Genomic DNA, 22,500 nt, shown 5'->3' on the forward strand with positions numbered 1-22,500 from the left:
AGACATTATTTGAATGGATCATTTCAATCCTGCTCAATGCTTAGATCCTCTCATCTATGACCTTCTGGTCTTTTGGTCTTTTTTTCAGCAGGTTTTGGTTTTTTTTTTTCAAATATAAACAGATCTTTGCCCTCAGGAGGAGATGCCATTGACCAACACAACAGTCACTAAGTGCATTTCTTTCCCGTGGTTGCTTGAGGGGCCCAAAACTTTTGCACTTGTCAAATCATGGCCTGCTTTACTCAACTTCGGGTTGCTGGCTAGTGTTTAGAAATCTTAATCTGTAGACATATTTGTTGTGGTAAAGAATGAGAAAAGAAAGGGGATATTCAATTTAAATGAACTCACGCCTTCTGCTTAAGCAAAGAAACTCAAACTTTGGAAATTCAATTCCTAGGTAAAGATGAAAGATCCTATGTAATGTCTCTATAAACCAGAAAACATCTAACATTTAGCAAATTGTCTTATCCCAGACATAAACAGTATGATGAGTCTGGCCAGTCTACTTACACTTCTGTTTCTGAAATCACTAATAAATTTTGAGAGGGGTTATTTTTAAAGCAGCTCTAAGAGTGTTCTAGCTCACTACTGTAAGCTTCAGATCTCAAATGTAATTTGATTTATAATTACATTTTAAAAACTAGCATTAAAATAACATTAGAGGGGTCATAATCTGAACTTTTTAATAGCTAGGCACGTAGCAAACATTTAGAAATGGAGCTTCAACAGGATTCATCTGGAGCATACTCTGACCAGAATTCTTTCCTTCAACCATTTCAGTACTCCGCTGAAGCTGGTGTGCCAAGAAGCCATTGTGAAGCCCTACATGTCAGTGTTTTTTCAAATGTAAACAGACTGAAATACACTGTTGGACATTTGTAAGTCAAAGTCTTTTCTTGCATTACAGTCAGGCCCATGTTTGTAAACACTAACGGGTGAGAAAGTGCCAGAGAATCTGGAATTAGGCCTCTGCACTGAAAAGACACATTTTACATCCCTAGCAAAATCCATGGGGCTCCATCACTCCTCAACTTTGGAGTGGCTTTAATTTTCTTAGCCTCTGTGACACAGATTGATTCAGGGGTGTTGACTTCGAGGAACTACTCAAATTGGTCAAGTTATTCTTGTGCCAGCCAAAGTGCATGTACAGCAGCCCCAACAACTGTTAATACATGCTTGTCAGATGAGAACTACCTGTCCTCCCAGCTGTGCATACAACTCAAACTGGCATTCAATGAAATTCACAATATTGTGTTTGTAGCTGCAAGCCTGGCACCTCCTGAATGCAAGATGGGGTTCAGACATGCTCATTGAACAATTTACCTTGTTCCCTAAGACCAGCCACCTTATAAGAAACGAGTGGTGCCTGACTACTACTTCAGATGCAAAAGACAGAAAAGGAATTTAGTTTCTGAATGCTAGCACTAAAGTAAATGATCTGGTTAAAAAAAAAATAAAAATAAAAAGAAGGAAAAAACAACCCACCCAACACCAGAGAGCTGTGCCTTAAAATCAAGTTTGAAATTTTATAGGCTTTTACTCCATAATTTGTACTTCAGCCTTCTGTTATTTTTAAACAAATCTAATTTCTTACAGCTGTGAAATTTACATTTTAAGAGTGTCTAGTGGCCATGTGCATTAATTACTTTATTGTAATATTTTAATGAGTTTGGGGTTCAACTCTGAAAGAATCCTGCTGAATCCATGTTTCCCCACAGAATTGCACTAGAACCTGATTCAATCACAACTTCACACGCTCCAATCGAACCCTGATGGCCTTGCACAATATTTTCAGTTATCTTTTTTTAATCCCTAACTTTGAAATTGTCTCAAAATTGTAAGGACTTCTGACCATAATTGGCACTACCCTGAGTCAGGTCCAGAACTAGGCTTTGAGAAAGTTTGTATTTAGGGCTTAATGTGCCATCTGAGCCGGACCTCAATGGGAACAGGTAGCAAAACACAAAATTCAACTGTGACAGAATAGAATAGACTAGAATAGAATAGATTAGAATAGAATTAACCAGGTTGGAAGAGACCTTTGAGATCATCAAGTCCAACTTATCATCCAACATCATCTAATCAACTAAACCATGGCACCAAGCACTCCATACAGTCTTTTCCTAAACACCTCCAGTGATGGTGACTCCCACCACCTCCCTGGGCAGCCCATTCCAAAGGCCAATCACTCTTTCTAGGAAGAGCTTCTTCCTAACATCCAGTCTAAACCTCCCCTGGCACAGCTTGAGACTGTGTCTTCTTGTTCTGGTGCTGGCCACCTGGGAGAGGAGACCAAACCCCACCTGGCTACAACCTCCCTTCAGGTAGTTGTAGACAGCAATAAGGTCTCCTCTGAGCCTCCTCTTCTCCAGGCTAAGCAAACATCTGGGCCAGTCTTGTTCTTCATGACACTTTAGTAATGATGCAAATGCTTCCATCTTAGTGTATATGACGTAAAAACATTCAGGGCTAAAAGATTAACACACTCACCCACCTACCCCTGCAGAGATCTGCTAAATTCACCAGGGACAATTGGAAATGTACTACTGGAAGATTTCCACTTTGTGCAAAATAGTTGAAGAGCATTACAATATCCCATAATTCCACCTCAGTATTCCCTTTATGGATTTTGGTGGTTTGTGTCATACTAAATTATTTCTTCTTCATCTGTGAGTGTGCATAAGTAGCGGTGGGAGATAAGTAAAATGAGACTGTTTTTTCCAGGCTATTTTCAGCCAGGACTTAGTGTCTGTGCTTACAGTGTTTTAAGTGTAACTTCTCATTCTGGGGACTGAGGCAGAAAACTTCAGACCACTGAGAATCCCTACAATTTAACTTGAAGAGATAAACATTATTTCAGCATCTAAATACACCTAAATTCTTTAGGAATAAGCTGAAGATGCAAATAAGTAACACTGAACAACATGTTCTAGTACAAACAGATAAACACAGGAAAAGCAAGACAGACTGTTCACAGTTGATTGTAGCAATAGTAAGAGGTTCATCATTTGCCAAGTGCAATCTCAGACACCGTGCCCAGAGTCACACCTGGAAATCTGACTATTTATGTCCACAACTCCCACTTCTCTTTGCTCGGCAAAAGCAGAACTGTAAGTCCAATGGACTACCCAGCTTCTAAAAAAGCATGTTTTTAAACCATTAAGAGCAACAGTTATTATTCAGTACATGCTTTTTATCAGATCGAAGATAAACTTTATTATAACTGGTGGAGATGATATCAATGATTTGTGGTCTATGAGAATTCTGTAATGAGAAATGGTAATCTGTCTTGGGGCAAACAATATTGTTCTGTTTACTATGCAATTAACAATATTAAGTCAAGATTGTATAACCGATAGCTGAAAATAGAGGTGGAAGGAAGAAACTGGAAACTTTCACAGGACAATTATCTGAGGACTATAAATTATTTATGGTGCCTTAGCCTGACATTCTCTCTCATCCTCACAGAAATGTTCCTCACTGCTCCAGAGATGCTCAATGTAAAAAAGTATTTTGACTGCAAGCAGTTTAGGGAAGAGCCAGAATCTATGCTTGTTTCAAGTAGTGAATGTAAAGAATAGTGCAGTAGTTTCCTTTTCAGAAAAGCAGAAATAAAATAGAACCAAAGAATTACAAAAAGAGAGGTAAGGCCTCATATCTAATTCCTGGTGTATTTGGTATAAAATAAAGACAGAGTACCTCCCTTGCCTTGTCTTTAATTTTATAGACTGAGTCCTATAGCTTTGTGCGATTGAAACCCTGTACTTATTTACTCTTAGATCAGCCTTAAGCAACCAACATATGGAGCTGTGAACACCACAGACATAGCAGAAACAGTCCTTAAGTAACAGTCAGAGTAAATTGTATTGGGAGTCAAGTGGGGCCACTTTCAAGTGGCTGGTTAAGGCAAGGGCTGACCTATAATGGAGCTTCTCTGTAAAACAATACATTATTTTTTTAACTTTTATATTATAAAGTACAGAACTGTAAGTATGATTGACCACAGAGATCTCACTGCTTTTTTCTCTTCTGTTCCTTAGCTGTACAAAAGCAGTCCAGCCCTTTTGGCTCTGATTATGCAGCAGTAGTAATTTTGAGGTTGTCTCAACAGGAACTCAGAGAGAGCTGCAGCACAGAGGTTTTGTAATGAAGACTCAGACCTATAAAGTGCAGGGTCTTTCTTGCTAAATTGATCCAAAAAAGGCCAAACAAAATAAATCAAATTATCACATTCTTAAACCAGCCAATTCCATTTGTAGCACTCTGGAAATGCAATGCTCTTTGGAGAGCTCCATTGCACCCAGCAGGCAAAAGCCACATATAAGACAGCATGATGCACCAGCGCTCTGGCAACCAGGATGCTACAAGTGACTGCTTCCAGCAGCCTTGCATCCCCTCCCCTGCACCTCTCACTTAAGGATAGGTGCCTTAAATTCCTGTATACCACTGAATAATAACATCTGGCTGATCCAGAAGATTAGCAGCTTATTCCACCTTTGTTCTCTGCCTTCTCTTAAGATGAGCAATGAATGACACCACAGCAGGCATAACCCTCAGGCACAAAAGCTAACAAAATTGTAGGATGCTTTGAGGAACAATGTAAAACTTAACAGAGAGTTTTAGAAGAGAATATGCTACATGGCTCTCAAATTCTCTTTACTTTCTTGAACATTATAACACAAAATCAGTATCAAATGTGTGCCAAGAACAACCTCCTTAAAACTGAAAACAGTACAAAGTTTTAATAAAGTGTGCAATGAATTTGGGGCTTTCCTTTGCAAAAGATAAGACTGAATCAAAGAGTTTTGAAGCAATAAACAGACACAGTAAAATTAAATGGGAGGGAAAAAACAACCAGAGTATAAAACTTCATGTTCCTGTACAAAATATGCCAGTGATTGGGTGGAAGTTACACACAAGCTTACATGAAAAACAAACCAAAACACCAAAACAAAACCTACCATTTTGAGAAAAAACACTCAATAATTGGTAGTTATAGGGCTTCATTCCTTTTTCTGAGGAGGCCCTGGGTTTGGTCATTGTTCATCATTATTGTTCAAAATTTACTCACAGATTAAGAACTTCTCCCACACTAATAAACAGGTATAATCATTTTCCCCAGAGAGCTTTTTTTTTTTCCTTTCTGTAATTAGCCTACTTAAATATATTAATGGAACAACTGATGTACAATAGCACAAAAGGTCCTCTGACCATAATATAAAGTGAGACATACAATTCCTAAAAACTTTTGTATGAAGGAGGGCTAGGGCTTACAAAACAGGCAGCTCTGAAACTGTTTTTAAAGGTCATAAATTAGGTACTCTCTTAAATGTAATTCAATCATCCACTGTTATAGTAGCTTGATTCTATTAGTTGTCCTATGCGTTTTACAAAACAGAACTCCATTACCATTATTCACTTATAGTTTCCCTCTATAAGTGGATATTCTGCTCAACAGGCTTTAAATAGATTTTTTTTCCCCCCTCTGAAATTGCTATTACGCATACTTTTACTCAAAGGGCAAAGTAGGCATAGGATTATGCTTGTACTTCTCGCAAAGGATACATTTTCAGCAATCAGAACCACATTCCTATGAAGTAAAAATACTCTATATAAGCCGATTGCTTCTATCCCTCCTAACCTTGCTCAATAAGGACTCTATTCTGATCTTTTGAGTTACACACAAGTTTTCCAATTTGGCTGAATAGAAGTATCTTGTTGGGCAGCTTGATGAGCATATTCTCTGTCTCATATTCTGACCTTGGAATGTTCAATGTGGCTCTCAATTCAAAGACACTGCTTGGGGGGGGTTGGTAATTTCTGTCTTTTTTTTTTTTTTTTAAAAAACACAATGTATTTTACTTTCTCTAGTTCAGGAATTCAGTACAGAGCTCCTGCTCTTACAGACCTTGCTAAAACAAGCACTAAAGTGAACCAGTGAAAATATAAACCTTGACAGAGAGACCACACCACATAAACAGCCGTAAGTTTTTTAGAGCAATGTAGCCTGTAGTTATAGTTCAGCTTCAGAAACATCTACTAGATCATTCATCTCGGATTTCAGCTTAACTTCCCTGTGAATAAATGTGTCCTCTCACCTCTCTCAATTCAGATGACTCTATTCTGAACAAGATCAAAAAAATACAGGAGTACATGCAGAGCATTATAGTGCTGGACCAAACCGCGTAGCCCATAACCAGTCTCAAAAGATCTTAGCCACCTTTCAACTTCAAGACGTGTGCTGCACCAACTTGCCACCAAACAGATCCTGACCCACTGAAGCAGTGTAGTTGCAACAGCACAATCTGTACATAAAAATATGTACATCTAGAGAGCCAAGTCCTCCTTCAGCTGGTTACCATATTCTATGTTCATGCCTTACTTCTTAAAACAGGACAGATGGCAGAAATCATACACTGTTGTTCTTTTCATTGGCAACGCCAATCCCAGATAATCGAGTCAGTCAGCCACCAGCAGATACTCTTTTTCTCAGAGGAAAGGGTTGAATTTCATATGACCACTGAATTTCAGCTTGCACTTGAGGTTCTAATTTTCTTCTGGTCTTAGCCCATTTCTGTCTCGCTCTGGCACACACTGCCCTAGTAAGTACATTTATTGCCTTAGTAATTCCTCTGGGGGCTGTCTTACTTTCACTTTATATCTGGACTCACATAAGCATCTCCCCATTTTACAAGGAAACATTTATTAGCCTCTGGATAGGGGTTTCCTGTTCCATCATGCAGAATCCCATTGTCTATTATTCTTCCAAAGCAGGCTAACAAGTTGCACACTCCTGGGCAGCTTTCACTTGTGACATGAGTGCTAGTGGTGCAGCACAGGTATGGACAAGGTACATGGGGGAAAAACGGGCATTCTGGGTTTGCTTCTGATCCTCTTGCAAACCCTTCTTCAGCTGGCCACACAGAGAGTCATATGGGACCCATATAGTGTGGCAGCACTCACCAGTTACCAATGGCACTGGGTGGCCAGCAATTTCTAGGGTGCCCTATTCATGTTCCTTGTTCACGCCCTTGGGACCAGTGCAGGAAAGGACTATGAAAGTCTCCTTCACCCAAGGATTCCTCGGCTATAAGGTTGATCTCATTACTTCAGGACACCTAAACAATAGAGGATAAGCCTATTACATCACAAAAACAGGGATTTCTGCTGTAATTCCTCCAGTTTCCTAATTATCTTACTTAAGAACTGCTCGTGGGGGTTTTTTTTCCCTGGTAGTTGTGGGTCATCACTGCATATTTCTGGTTTTCCAAGTCTATCCTGCAAAACTCCTCAGTGTAACAAATGTTTGGTAGAGCTAGTACTGTCTAAAACTGTTCAGCCTTCCACAGTGTTACACAGGAAACTTTGACCATGATCCACACACCCCCCCCCAGCACAGTCAAATCTTCAGAGAAGATAAAAAACATATAATTGATAGAAAACAAAATTTCATGGATTTACCCCAGCTGAAGATCTGAACCCACCCTAGGGACAAGAAAAGAATTTCAATGGATAGTCTATTTTACTACATCAAAAGTCTCTCATCCACATCAGCCTGCTATTTTTTACTTCTATGTAAGCAGACAACATTTGTATTCAGCTGCTCAGTTATAAATAAAAACCATTTTTACATGGGTGGATTGGAGTGGCCTTTTTTTTCCCCCTCTTTCGGTTCCCATTATTTTATATATTACACACATGTTCTGTCAGCGAAGCTCACTTTGTTATCTGAAACATCTGTGGTACCCTGCTGTGGAGAAGGCCAACACTGCTGCTGCTGTTGCTGCCTGTCTTTATTAGCCACTGATTTGCTGATGTAGTCCTCTGACGGTGTGCCGTGCTCCAGCTCGCCTCCGTAACGCCGGGGCTGCATGGCAAAAACAATGAGATTCTAAGAACTGGCAGAGAGGTCTTGTTGGTTCACAATATGGCAGTTAGCATCTATCTGAAGATATGAAATCAAGGTTTCACATCTGCATTCATGCAAGCACCAATTTTTACATTTCTGAAGATATGTATGCAAATTTATATGTAAGCTGAAAGGATAAGAAGGTACACACTCATCTAAATGAAGGACCTCTTACTTGAGGCTCCCACAAGGTCTGGTTGTTGAGCAGTCTTAATATTTCTTCACTTTTACTTCTTCACAGTTACCTGGATGGATCTCTTTTAGCCTTACTTTCAGTTGTGTTTTTTTTTTACAGTCGCACTCCTCACATTCTGCACAGTCCCACGGAACTCTCTGGGATATACTGTTACTGTGAAATTACGACCTAAGGTTTATAAGGAGTATAGATTTCTTATGGAGCCATGACAAGATTTTAAAGATTAAAAGTCTATGTTTCTTAAATAACATTTTTAGAGATAAGATATTCAGGTCACCTGATAAGACGTGAAGGTATTTCGATGTATTTTATACATTTACTTTCCGCAAACAATAGCACCTTGGCAAAATCAGCTTCACCATTTCCCTTCTGAAAAATCTGAACCATCTTATCTTTGTATGGATTTCTTATGTGAGAGATGACTGCATTAAAGAATCTGAGAAATGATTGTTAAACCCACAAAACTTAACAAGAACAACTCACGAAAACAGTTGCATAGAGCAGATTTCCAGCTGGTGGCGTTCCTTTTACGGGTCTACTGTTTTAAGAAATTGCTCTCTAACACAAAGATAAGACAACGAGCAGTTAAAGGCATTTCCTTCCCTTTTCAACAAAAAAAAAAGGATTTTTCAATGACATAAAAATGTGAACAGAGTTCTGAGTCCCATAGGTAAACTCAAACCAGCTTTTTTTTTGTAGGTTTGCCGGATCTCCCAAGGACTCTGGGCCTGATTCAGAGAATAATTACGGTATGGAAACATCATGTGACTGCTGTCACAGATCTTTGAGATGCAAGTCAGTGTGCATGTGTGTCCAATTCAAGATGCACAATTGAAGACTTATGTGGAAATAATTATGAATTAAACTAAAACACAGCTTTTGAAAAAAACACCCTATTTTCTTTATAAAATAATTGATCACCTAGCCCCTCATAAGAAGGTTCAAAAGTTACTGTATAGTAAAGTGCTCATAGCAAGCAGCTTGCTGTATCTTTGAGAAGCAAGATTGTGATGACAAGTAAAAAACAAGAATCGAGAAAAATTCCACAAAGGCATCTCTCCCCTCATCAACTCCCTTTCGCTTGAAGCTTTCTTTTCAAATTTGCTTTGTATTACACAGCATTAGTACCCCCAAACTAGCTAAATTCAGTGCAAGCACAGGAAGGATCTTTTCCATATTTAAAATCTGAACCTCATTTCCTGTGCCCTAAAAATAACCAAGATATGATGGCAGAATATCATTGGTTTCCAAAAGAATCTTTGGATTACCCAACTAACAAGCTAGTATATAATATAACACCCTTCAGAATGGTCCTCTAGTCAATTCATCCTTTTCACCTGTATTTGACAGGGAACTAATCTGATAGTCACAGATTGTCCTCCGGCTCCAAGTATACATCCTTAGAGAGAGAAAGGGGATGGCATGCTGTTGCTACTGCCACCACTTACTAAGGATTTCCTTACAGATATTATTTCGAATCTTCTGGAGACCAGTGAAGTCACAGATGTTTTCCACTACCCAAGGAGCAAAGTACCTGAGCAATAGCAAGGATTTGATCTTAAGCTTACAAGATTGTTCTTATTTGGGGGAAAGCAAAAGGAAGGAATAAAATTAATGGATAAGCATAAACAAGCCCAGAACTTGGAAGATGAACTGAAAAGACAATTATCTTTATAAATTTTAAAACTACAAACAGATTCATGCAGGACAATTTTCCATCTGTCCAGATCCTTCTGCAGGACATATGCAGCAGATAGCTTCAAGTCAGCTTATTTCTTCATATGAAACTTTTTCCTAAGATATTGGGGAGGGGAGGCAGGGGGGAGAATGCAATGTTATGTTGGAATGGTAGTAATTTCTCTTTTATCCTTTGTGTATGTCACCGTCTATTGTTACCCAGTTTTTAAACATTCATCTGCATATTTAATCCATGCAAAAATTAGTCCCAGCATCTTCTTTTCTGAATAACGTTTGGCGGTCATTGCTTCACAACTGCAAACAATCCTCTATTGCTATTGAGTGCTACAGCCAGGCTTGCTTCACGCTGGAGGTTAGAATATGATCCTAAGTCCATTAAATCACAGAGTCTTTTTAAAGTTTAATCTTGAGAGGATTTGTGTTGTAAACAAAGGACACTATACATGGGAAAGAAACAACAGAAAACTATGAACTTATGACTCCAACGCAACCCCAAGTTCAAATTTTCTGTCTGATTTAGCAAGAAAATTCTGGGCTTTCGGCAGCAGCACACACACCCTGGCATGTGGGCAACACTAAACTGAGAATTGATGCTCACATCCAAAACACACATATGGATCCCATTTTACTATAGACGTGATTCTTCATGTGCAAAACATGTGTCTGACTGGTTTTCTTTGGCTTTTTAAGATGTGTTGCTTTTTCTTTGGTGGGGACAGGGAGCAGAGAAGTAAACAGTTTCTGTGGTACTTGAATATACATTATCTATGAAGAGAATGGCCTGGGATTCAAGGCCAGGTAAAAAGCCTGTACTTAGCTCAAAGTATCAATTTCAAGTAAATGCCAACAGTGAGAAACTTAGTCCACTATACAGCTTCTGCAACACGTTAATCTATCCCACTCTATAATTGCTAGATAGGAAAGGGAAAAAGGACTCCAGATGCTAATAACTTGGAAGTGGTAATTAGAGGAGTCCACATTACTGCTGTGAGACTCCCATCTTCCCTTGATTACTGGAGAGAAAATTCTGTCCAATGGGTCTCTTTCTCACTTCCAAAACATGCAGCACTTCTGTGTTCCTCAGTTCCGTTTCCTCACTGAACACATCAACAGGAGCTTGGCTGGGCCTAGAAACATTTTTTTACCTTCTCCAACACTGGAGGATGCTGTATTTCCCATAGAAAGCGGAGGAAAATATTCACAAGTTTGTAAGGCAACCTAATAAGGAAGTACTACAAGCCCCAAATTCAGCTACATAAGATCAAAATTGCCTCCTGCAAGCCCAAGTTTGAGTGTGAGAAAGAACAAGTGAGTCTGCTCCTCTTGCTTTAAAGGGTAACAAAAGTCTTTAAAAGCCTGTTGAACATCTATAATCTCTGGGGCCATAGGAAAAAAAAAGTAAGCCTGGAAAGCGTCTGAATGTCCCATGAGAAAGTAAAAGGAAAACTACACTTATCACAAAGTGTATTCACTGTATTGAAATAGCACAAGGCTACAATGACAGGCTAGAAACTTTTCTCTTGGACTGTAACCAATATTTTCTCTTTCAAGTTACCACAATGAATGAAAGAGATACTCTGAATTAATAGAAATTATAGGCATAAATCAGTAGGTACTTAGGTGGAGAGCCTCAAATTCAAGTGTCGTTAAAGGAGAAAAGGTTAACTAGCCCTCTGAGCAACCCTTGGATCCATTTACACTGCTCACAAACTGACCAAAACAGTATGCTTAGATTTTACCAGCTATGTCTGTCTTCATAGTTCTCAGATCATAGCTCAGAATGATAAATTCTTGGCATTGAAAAGCAACTTTTTGTTTGTTATTATTCCTGAAATTTAACATCATACATAACAGTGAATGTAATCTGTGACTCCAAATAACAATAGCAGCAATAGCAACCATGAGGTACTGCAGTGATGAGAATTAAGTTACAGAAATTTCTCAGTTCTGCTTTTTCAGATTTGATATGTCATTTCATTAAACAACCATGAATTATTGAATATTAATAATTTGAAATCAGTGATGTGCCTTAAGATACACATTTACAGACTATTTTTCTTAACCTTTCTGTTCCTGTAACTGAATACTGAAACACTGGCTTCTCATTAAAAACAAACCAAACAAAAAAAACCCCCAACCAAACCAAAGAAACAACCAACGAAACAAGCAAACAAACAAGGAGACTGTTAGCCAAAGCCAGTGTGTATTAGCAAAGCTGGGTCCAGGAGATGAACACTATCTCCTCCATTTTAAAACCTAATCCTACATTTGTTTAGGGCATGTAAATCACCACAGTTTTCCAAGAGTTCCATCAAGCCTTAAGAGTAAGTCTTATGACTGAAACGGAAGCTGACATGTTGGTTGTTTTTTTTCCCTTACATAAACTTCTAAAAGAGAAGGACTGTGAGTATTGTTTAAAAAATAAAATAAAATCAATGAAAAAAAAATATTTAGCACAGGTGTGCCTGTTATTGTGCTACATTTGGAAAGCCCACACATTCAGCACACCTTCAATTCGCACACCCAGCTGCATGAGGTGGTGGTGGTCTATTGTTAGTTTGCAATAAAAAGCATGAAGTGATATTGGCAAGCTCAGGAGCTTCCCCCCCCCCCCCCCCCCCCGCCTTATGATGTCTCTCTGCATCTATTTATCTAGTTCTCCTTGCTTTGTTTCTGCTTTCGTATTCAGCATATTCAAAAAGGGTCAGAATAGGTTTTAAAGATGTAATGCCATGCTCAAGCCTTTTGAACACTAAGAGAAAACCTCAAAAGGTTCACGCATAAGGGAACAAAGATATAAGGATAGCTTTGAACCTGAGGGGCTCTCTCACTGCAAGCAAGTGCATTGCCAGCATGTCACAGGTGTACACCACATGAGCAAGTGAAAAAATAAAATGTGATTGTGAAGGAGTGGGATGCTGACGGGTCCGAGTCCAGAATGCATTAATCCCAGGGTGAATGTGTGCATCTGTTAGATATTTATGTAGTTCCTACTAGTAGTTTGTACAGATATCTAAGCAGGTGAACATCAGCAGCTTTGAAACCATATGTTAAAGGCAGCCTGTGAGATGGTATGAGAAGGCCATCAGGCATTATGGGTCTGACAGGGGAAAGCGGACACCTACTGATTACAACATTGCCCTGGTTAGTTGGGACTCCTGGGCCTTAAGTCAGACTCCTGCTGATTTAGCTGTGTGACACTGGGGCAAATAATTGACTCTTCCTCTCCATCTCCCCATCCCTGAACAGTAGGTAGTAAATATGACTATGGAACGGCAGCCTTTTTCTTCCCTTTGTAATTTCTAGCTTTTGGGGGGAGGAGGGGAGAGGTGGGGAGAAAGAAAAAAAGGTCAGTATAAACCACAGGTGTGTTAAACCAGCAATTTTTAGATGCTGATTTTAGTTTGTCAGAAGATGATGGAGTCAAGATCTCCGGCTCCTGGTAGTTATAGGAACATGCTATAGCAGAGAACTAAGTTCTGTTCCTTTGTCTAATTCGGATATTGTTTTATATTTTAGCTTGGCTCATCCCCTTTCCCAGGGCAGTCTCCTGGGAGGTGCAAATAAGCACAGTGTCTTCCAAAAGAAAAAAAATAATGTACTTTCCAAAAGTGACATTTTGTCTATAATGTTTATTTTTCTCTATGAAATAACCCTCAGCAAGGAACTGTGAGAATTCATTCATCTTTGAATGAATTTATAAAACATGCCAAGAGGTCTCTGGCTGAAATGTGTGAATTTTTTTTTTTTTTTTTTTTTTTTTTTTTAATGATTAGCACAGAGTATTAAAATCCCAAAATCGACAGTTTACACACCACTTTAACCTAGACCACTCTGTTTCTGCTACCATTCATGACTTTTTAGGAAATGAAATCTGTTTTCACATTAAATTCGGAGTTTCTAAAGGCGGACTGTTAGGAAAAAAAAATAAAATCAAGTTGCTCTCAAACACACAAGAAACTAAAACTAGCTTTGGAGTCCTATAAGATCCTGTTGCTAGAGGAGTAATTCCACCTTTGGAAATCTTGGTGCAACTATGTGAATTCATCAAAAGCTGCAATTGCACTTGATCCCACATGGTTCATACATATATATATATACAGTGCTAGAGAAATGTGCCTTCCTCCCACTGATGAAGTATTATGGTCTCAGTGAAAAACATTCACAAACAGTTCACCTGTAGGACATGAGTCTCGGTACAGGATTGCCCAAATTATGCTCCCAAACATTACCAGTCCAAAGTAAATCCTATGCATTTCAACAGCTTCACTGAGACTGCTGCTAAGTGCTTCTGGGGGAAAAAAAATAATAAAATAAATCTAATCTCACCTTCCCATCAACCTTTTATAGCATCACAATATACACATGCTATAGTAGCCCCTTTCAATTTATTCCCCCATACTTCCCATCCCAAGAGGATATTATCCATACCCTACTCCTTCATGATGTGATTAGCTTGTTCCAATACTTGAAAATGCAACATTCAGTATCACAGTAACTAAGGTTGGAAGAGACCCCAAGGATCATCAAGTCCAACCTGTTCCAACAGACCTCACAACTAGACCATGGCACCAAGTGCCACGTCCAATCTCCCCTTGAACACCTCCCTTCTTTTACCCCAACCCTAAAGAACCTATTGGAAGGGTCCTCTTGCAGCTCACCACTCTGGGGGGTGTGGAAAGCCACACCATAAATGCTCTACATTTGGTACCAGAGAGAATAATCACACTCTACCTTTTATTCCTTCGCTTTATATTAATGAAACACAGGTAGTAGAGAAGGCACGTATGTAAAGTCGGTGGTTTACCAGAGACATGCTACCTTTGTTTTTTGAGGCCCCTTTGAGTGCATGGCAGGACTCCCCTACTCTGGCGCCTGCACTAGCAGGGGCGACTCTAGATCTCACATTGCAGTGGCACAGCTCCACAGACAGTGCAAATTCACAAGTGATGTTTCTACTGTGCATTAGAAAATACTGATTGAGGCTTTTAATTCTGGGAGATGTGCATTGCATGGCATCTCTACGCCCCAAACATTCTCAGGAATACAGCTCAAAGAGTTTATTAAAATTGAGCAGAATCAGCCTCCCATCCTTCTGCGTGAAAAAAGGAGAATTTATTTATTCAGCTTAATTCAAAGATTAGATATGATTAAAATTTCTCTAAGATGTCTAGGTTTTCTGAAATAACATGCAGTAGCCATCAAAATATTGATAGTCATTGGTAAATTACTTCTGGTGTTTAATCAATGTTATTTTTTTATCATCCAATTTTTTCTTCAAGTCAGCTTCTAACATTAAACTACATTTCATCAAGGTTGGTAAAATGTTTAGAAAGGAACAGATGTCAGAATATGGGGATTGCCAATAACACTGATGGAAGCCAGTAATTTCTTTCCTGTCCAAAGGCAAAAGAATGAAGAATAATCTAGACTGTATACAATAATACAAGATTTACTACAACATTAATGGCTATAAAAAGTAAAAGTATACAAAAGCTATCTCTGGGGTTTTTTTTCCAAACCATCAGTAAGGGCAGTGTTTTCAATTTGAGACAATTTTTAACTGGAAAATGAATAGGTCTATGTATTCTTAAATCTTTAAATATCCCTAAAATACAGATGAAGACACAGGCTAGTGTTAGTTGCTTCCAAATATACTTGTATATTAGTCTATTGTGCAAGTTAATAATTTTGCCAAATCTCAGAAAATGTGGATGCAATCTTTCCTTTAAGAAAGCTGCTCAGCTTGTTATTTACAGATTGTAACATTTACATAAGAGTTTGGTTTAACAAGAGATATAAATATAGATAAAACCCTTAGGACTTCATTCTTTAAACTGCCCTCTAAAAATCTGCCCTACAATTTGCACACTGAATTTTGTGCAGACTATTCTTGGAAGCCTTTTGTGAATTAAGGAGAACTGACTCGAAACAGGGGCTGGTTAATCACAATTTTGCAAATTGTACGTAGCAATCATCCTCACATTGTGAAATTCAGATCTATAAAATGCTGATGTTTTAAAGCTGAAAAAATAAATAAGCAAAGTAGGACTACTTTGCTAAGAAAAAAAAAAAAAGAAAGGAAAGAGAAAAAAAAAAAGGCAAGAGTATAAGACCCCTTACAAAAAAAAAAATCCTTAAAATAAAAAAGAGAAGTGGTATCCTAAGTAAAGGGCATCTTCATTCCATATCTCAACAGCAAGCCTACCCTGGTAAAATTTCAGCACATGACTGTCTCCTATCAACACTCACCTGAATATACCAGGCAAATTCCTGCACTTCCAGGAGTAAACTTGTGGGAGGTTACTATTTCAGACAGCTTCTATATATTTGTCTGCAATCTTGAAAAGTCCCCTAGTTGAGAAGCAACTGATGAAACTTCGCTCTTTCACCTGTCTATTGCTGCCTGTCTTTTGTGACCCAGTCAAAGCTGCTTTGATTAAATATCCAGACCATCACTTGAGCATCAACTGCAGCAACACGGATACAATACTTTATGATGCATGTTGAATGCTAACACTTGAGAATAATAGCTGGCAACTAAACACTTTGAGGGAGAAGGAGCTGAATTTATGTAGAAGAGATGATGCCTCAAAGAAGACATTTTTTGTTCTGCTTTCAAGCTGCAGCTAACGTAATTTCATCAGCATTTAGAACAAAGCTGACTCAAGATTCTTTTCCACACAGGTTTTGCAACTCCTAACATATAGGATAGATGAAGGTCTCTTTCTATTTATTTTCCCTTATCTGTTGCAGAAAGACCTTGTCGAACTGACTGTTTTGAGTGCACAAGGATATGCTGAAATTCATGCAAAATATTTTCTGTTATTGATGTAATTACAATAACAAGAACTTTCCACTGGGGTTCAGCCATGACGCAGTGTGCGTCGCTCACCCTCCTGCCATTCCAAGCCCCCTCACTATGGACACAAGTCACAAACAGTGGAAACTCTGTTCTCGTGCTGATCCTCCCCAAAGGTCAGGTTTCTTACCTCAAACATTCCAGCAGTTGCTTAGACTGCAGTTCAGGAATTTTGTGTAACATTACTTCTAGAAAGCAAATATTTATGTTAGTAAATACCATTAAAGTATTACTGCTATACAGGTATTCTCATTAGTAAACTGCTAAATATCAGGAGGAGAACTTTAAACTAAATGGATGGAAAGATACTGCAGTTGTATATTAAACAAACTTTACCATGTTACTTTATTGTGCCAAGTGTTTTATCAAATTCCAAGTCCAGCCATTAACTCTTTTTTATGGGAATTTTGTGTCTTCAGAACTAATACAAATTCAGAATCCATGCCTTTGCTACCGAGGGCAAGAAGAGACAGCTTGGTGGTGTCGGCAAACTTACTGAAGGTGCACTCAATCCTACTGTCCATGTCACTAACAGAGATATTAAACAGCACCAGTCCCAGTACAGACCCCTGAGGAACATCACTCACCACTTTGCTTAGACACCAAGCCATGGACTGTCACTTTTTGAGTGGAATCATCAAACCAGTTCCTTTTCCCCAGGGAAAAAAAAAAATATGGAAGATTCTTTGGTATTTTGAAGACAACCTGCCAGTGAGTCCAGATGTATTAATTCAGACTTTCAAACACGTTTCAGAGTGCATCAAGTCCAAAGTGCAGGACAGTAGACGATTCATTCATCATGTATAAAATCATCATAAGTATCACCTAGGCCATTTCACTTACTTGAGAAATGTTGGCAGCACTGTATATCAGAGGGAAAATGCCCAAGACTAGATTTTTTTTTAAATCAGTTTTTTTAATTGAATTTTAAAATTAATTTAACATAAAGAAGTTTGTTAAATCCGGTTAGGTTGGTAATTAGGCAAATGCTTTGCATCTCTTTTTTTTGTTACTTTGAGTATTTCACCAATTTTACACTTCTTGCAGCCCAGCTTTTAGTAAAGCTCTGAGAACGTCCTATTTTCTATTTGCTACTGTGGTTTAGACAAAGGTGTTTCAGAAATATGAAATTAATGTGGATTCAAAGTTCACAATACTGTGAAAACAAACAAAACAAACCCAATAGTTATGTATCTAAAAACCCAAATGCAGTACTGAGTGATCCCCAGTGCTTTGGGATTTCCATCAGTTCTCAGGATTGCCTCCAAAATAGCAGCAGGTACTGAAAGTACAGAGGTACCACAGTGCAGACACTGAAAGTACAGCTGCTCTGAGGTAATTGATTTTGTATGTTGACCCAGACATGAGGATCTTTCCTGTCTGCATATAACTTCATGGAGAGATGTACAAAACTAAAGCAGCTCATGATACACCAGCCTGTTGACAGATACATCAAACACTGTGTCTTAACATTTCTTTAATGCTTGAGAAGATTGGACCTCGTGGACAACCCAAGCCAACACTACTTAATACAAGTCTGGAGGCTCTCAGGGCAACATGAGGCATCTCCCTGAGAAAAATAGGCAGTTTCTTTAGAGCAGAGTAGAATGTTGTTTTAAAGTCCACTATTATTATTATTACTACTACTTAACAGGAGTACTTTGGAATTACTGAAGTTGTGTGCTCAAAGCAAAACTCTCACCAGATACTGCTGCCCACAGTTCAGTCAAAGAGCAGCAGAACCTCCTGATGCAGCCTCTGAAGTCTACAATAATAATAAACCAGGTTGGAAGAGACCTTCAAGATCATCGTGTCCAACCCCTCTACCAATCCAACTCACCTAAACAACTAAATCATGGCACCAAGCACCCCATCAAGTCTCCTCCTGAACACCTCCAGTGATGGTTGACTCCGCCACCTCCCCAGGCAGCCCATTCCAATGGCCAATCACTCTCTCTGTATAGAACTTCTTCCTAACATCCAACCTAAACCTCCCCTGGCACAGCCTGAGACTGTGTCCTCTTGTTCTGGAACTGACTGCCTGGGAGAAGAGACCAACATCCGCCTGTCTACAACTTCCCTTCAGGTAGTTGTAGAGAGCAAATAGATACAAGTCCTCATATCATAAATCAGAAAGATTCAGAGATACTACTAACTAAAATCAAAACTCACTCTCTCTAGGAGAGAAATACTTGAAAACTCATGTCTTCAGAGACATTTGTAAATACTTCTTTGGCTACATCCACATGGGTAGATCCTGCCTTAAAACTGTAGATACGATAATACAACCCTGAGGGAGTAGGCCGTATCAAGCCATGTTGAAATGTATAATGGAAGTAAACCTCAGTTTAGAACAATAACAACATCTCACAAAACCAAGACTTAATATTTTAAAATTATATGCAGTGAAGTGAAAGGGTTCTCAAACACTGGAATAGGCTCCCCAGGGAGGTGGTTGAATCACCATACCTGGAAGATTTTAAAAGAGGCAGATATGTGGTACTAAGGGACGTGGTTTAGCACCAGACTTGGTAGAGGTAGATGATGGTTGGATTTGATGGCCTTCAAGGTCTTTTCCAGCTGAAATAGTTCTATGATTCTATAGTTCTAACCAAATCTGTTTTCTTCACTGTGCTCCTCACAGCCCAGTATCTCATGTCAATGCTTTTGTGTCTTTGAAGGTATCTACTGCTTTGGATGAACACATGTTGCTGTTCTATGCCAACTGTGGCCGTGCATGCTAACTTGGGTCATTTTAAACGTCTTTTGATTAACTTCCCCTGTTTAACAATATTTTTAGGAAGTTTATAATCTCTGTGGCTAGAAATATACAACACTAAATGTGTGCTGCATACGAAAATTGGAGTAGACATTCACAATTTACATAGTTCCCTTTGAGGGGAATGAGAAAGATGCACAGTGTTTTCGTTGTCTGTCCCTAAGTGTTTTTTGTCAAAGTTTGACTCTGCCACCATTCTTCAGTGACAGACATTAGGTATGACATTTTTTGACACAATGTCAATAGTGACATCAGTAATATTTGACACAAGGCACATTGGGGTTATTTGACACAGACAATTGGATAGCTCAGGGCACTGAAGATCCAATGCATAAAGAATTTTACCTCCAAGTCACCAGTGAATATGTAGCCCAGTGCTTTCTAACTGTTTCGAACCAATGGCTCCTCAGAGTCTTATGCAGGAGGAGTTTGGGTGTATTGAACAGATGTCCAGAAAACAAAAATCAACACAATAAATTACATTAATCTCTGCCCTATGTTGAAACACCATGGAATGAATAGACAGCAACAAAGCTATTCTTCTACTGCTATCTGTAATTCCTTTTAAAAATGGTTGAATCCCAGAGGAGACACAGGAGGATCAAATGAGTCAGAGAGCACTACAGCTGCAGTCTCCTGAATAAGATTTCTGTCTCAAAAGCTTCCAGTCCCATGGCCTTCATTAACAGTTAAATATACTTATGGGTAAATACAAATGTGCAACACTACTTTCAATGATGTGTTTTCCAAATATTTCACTATTGGCTTATATGCAGGACTCTCAAATGCTGAAACAAAATTTATAACATACATGATCACTCTAGAATTTCCTAGAGTGCCACAGTCCTGATTAAACAAAGCACTTCTACCTACATCCAATAAAGCACTCATCCAGGAGCAAAGACTTGCAATATCTATTAGGCAGCTGGCTGAGCTGAATTCTACATTAGGGCTCAAGATCCATTATGCAAAACCTGGAAGCTCTGGACATGAGCAGGAAAAGGTGTTAGTTGTGGGTACGTATGAACCTATCTGGATCTACAAGGGTAGTCACCTGCATAAGGTACATAAGGTGCTTGGGTAATTTCATATTGCATCCAGAGATGCTAATACCAAATCAGAGTTAATCCATGGGCAAAATGTGCCTTTCTTCCCCCTTAACTTTGGAAAAAAATTACTGCCCCATCCCTAGAAGTGTTAAAGACCAGCTCAGACAGGCATTGAGCAACCTGGTTTAGTGGAAGGTGTCCCTGCCAGTGGCAGCGGTTTGGAATCTTTAAGGTCCCTTCCAACCCAAACCATTCTATGATTAACCTGTTTATCACAGGAAGTCATCAATATAACCATGTATTTGACTAGAGAATGGTATACAGTCAATTTCTAGAACCAATAGTTGGGCTACCAATTGCATTTAAAATGTCTTTTAAATTAGACTGTTCTAACTCCCACACTCCTTCACTGTTCTGCAAACTGGAGATTCTGTAAGGAAAAAAAAAAAAAAGCCATCCTAGCTGGGAATCAAAGTACACAAAGCACATTCACTGCCCCTTTACTAAGTCTCCCACATTGTTACATATCATAGAAAAAGAGGCAAAGCACACTTTATTAATCATGTATTTGGACACCCTGACATATCGTGACTCCTCAAACAAGTTACTTTGTTTTAAAACCATAAGAACAATATGTATTTTACTGCATCACAAAAGCATTTCTGGAGCAAACTGTTGGGCTGAATCACCAAGGAAGCTAGCAGCACACCACTCCACAAAGTAAGGATAATAAGCTTTCCTGAGACTTCACAGAAACCATGCCACAAGGCATTTCCACCTCTCTCAAAAATCACACATTTTCCCAATGTCTGCCCCACGTTTTCCCACCATCTGTCCCACAAGGCCAGAGCAAGTAGTCCACTGCTAATCCACAGTTCTCACCAGTCTTGGACTTCAAAATTTTCCCTCCTCAAAGCAAAAAATGCTGAACAGTACAGCATCTATGGTTATATAACCAGTCTTACTTTGCCAAAAGCTTTACATCACAAGGTGATGTATGCTTCTTGATTCCAATTTTTTGAGGAAGCATTGTCCTAGGGATATACAAACATTCTCCCCACAAGAGGGATGAGTTTATGAACAACCACTACATTTCTGTTTGTATGTCTTTATCTAAATAAAGCCACCAATTTCTCAGTGATTGGACAACCCACTTTTATTAGTGGACATCTGCATCCTTTCCACAGCTCTAGCCTAATGTTATCTCTCCTTTCCAGAATGAGTACCATTACAGCCTCATTTCTGAGTGGGAACATTCAAAGTAGTCACATATCATTTTACATCTCAGCCACTCACTTCTTCAGAGATTTAATAGTACATAGGAAAGAAAAGGAAGCTCACTGATTGCTGCAATCTAACAGGAAATTGATATAAATTCTTCAGTCAGAATTTATCTGTAGCATCAACTGACACTGTATTCTCTGCAGCTTTGTGGAGCTGGCTTTAAGATCAGAATTTAGAGTTTTGCCAGTCATGGCCTTGCAAATCACAGCTTTATAAATCCCATGACAGAGACGACTACAGATGGGCTGCAATCCAACCCCAGCATGCACTTTCCAGCTTTGTAGAAAGCTAAATCTTAGAGAGAGGATTTAATGAAATTTGGGCTGCTAACAAGCTCAACAAGAGCCCTAAAGCCACACTCCTCTGAACTTCAGTTGGGACATATTAAAAATTCAGATTTTCAAAATCCAGGCTCAGCCTGTCTGCAACTTCGTTGTGCTCCTCGGCCCATCCTCTCACTAATGTTTTTCCAAACAACGTACTTTCCAGGGCCAGTACAAGTGGCATGAGTGCACAGTACATCCACATACTAAAAAGACAGGTGTCACTGACACAGTAAACTCCAGTAGCTTCTTTGAAACTGTTCAAGAATTTGTACTTCATAGATCACATGCCCAAGAGCCTGCAATGGCTCCTCTGGATCCATTATGATCTATCAGGTCACTGTAGTACCATACATGCACACTAAGAAGGCATGCAAAAAAAATCATTGAGAAATTGTTG

General features: G+C 39.0%; 1 protein-coding gene across 9 annotated transcripts in view; it reads right to left on the minus strand.

The window, feature by feature from the left end:
- Positions 1-22,500, minus strand: part of ZNF536 (zinc finger protein 536) — a 352,862-nt gene that overhangs the window by 250,439 nt on the left and 79,923 nt on the right. Inside the window, exon 4 of one of the 9 annotated variants that reach the window (XM_054169944.1) lies at positions 7,721-7,867. The exons of 7 other annotated variants lie outside the window; for them this stretch is intronic. The gene's annotated coding sequence lies outside the window, so the exon portion shown is untranslated. Of the gene's footprint in view, positions 1-7,698; positions 7,868-22,500 lie in introns of all 9 variants that reach the window. One more of the 9 variants, XM_054169945.1, reaches the window with a different exon arrangement.

Source organism: Dryobates pubescens, chromosome 19, assembly GCF_014839835.1.
Source record: "Dryobates pubescens isolate bDryPub1 chromosome 19, bDryPub1.pri, whole genome shotgun sequence".
NCBI classification, from domain to species: Eukaryota; Metazoa; Chordata; class Aves; order Piciformes; family Picidae; genus Dryobates; species Dryobates pubescens.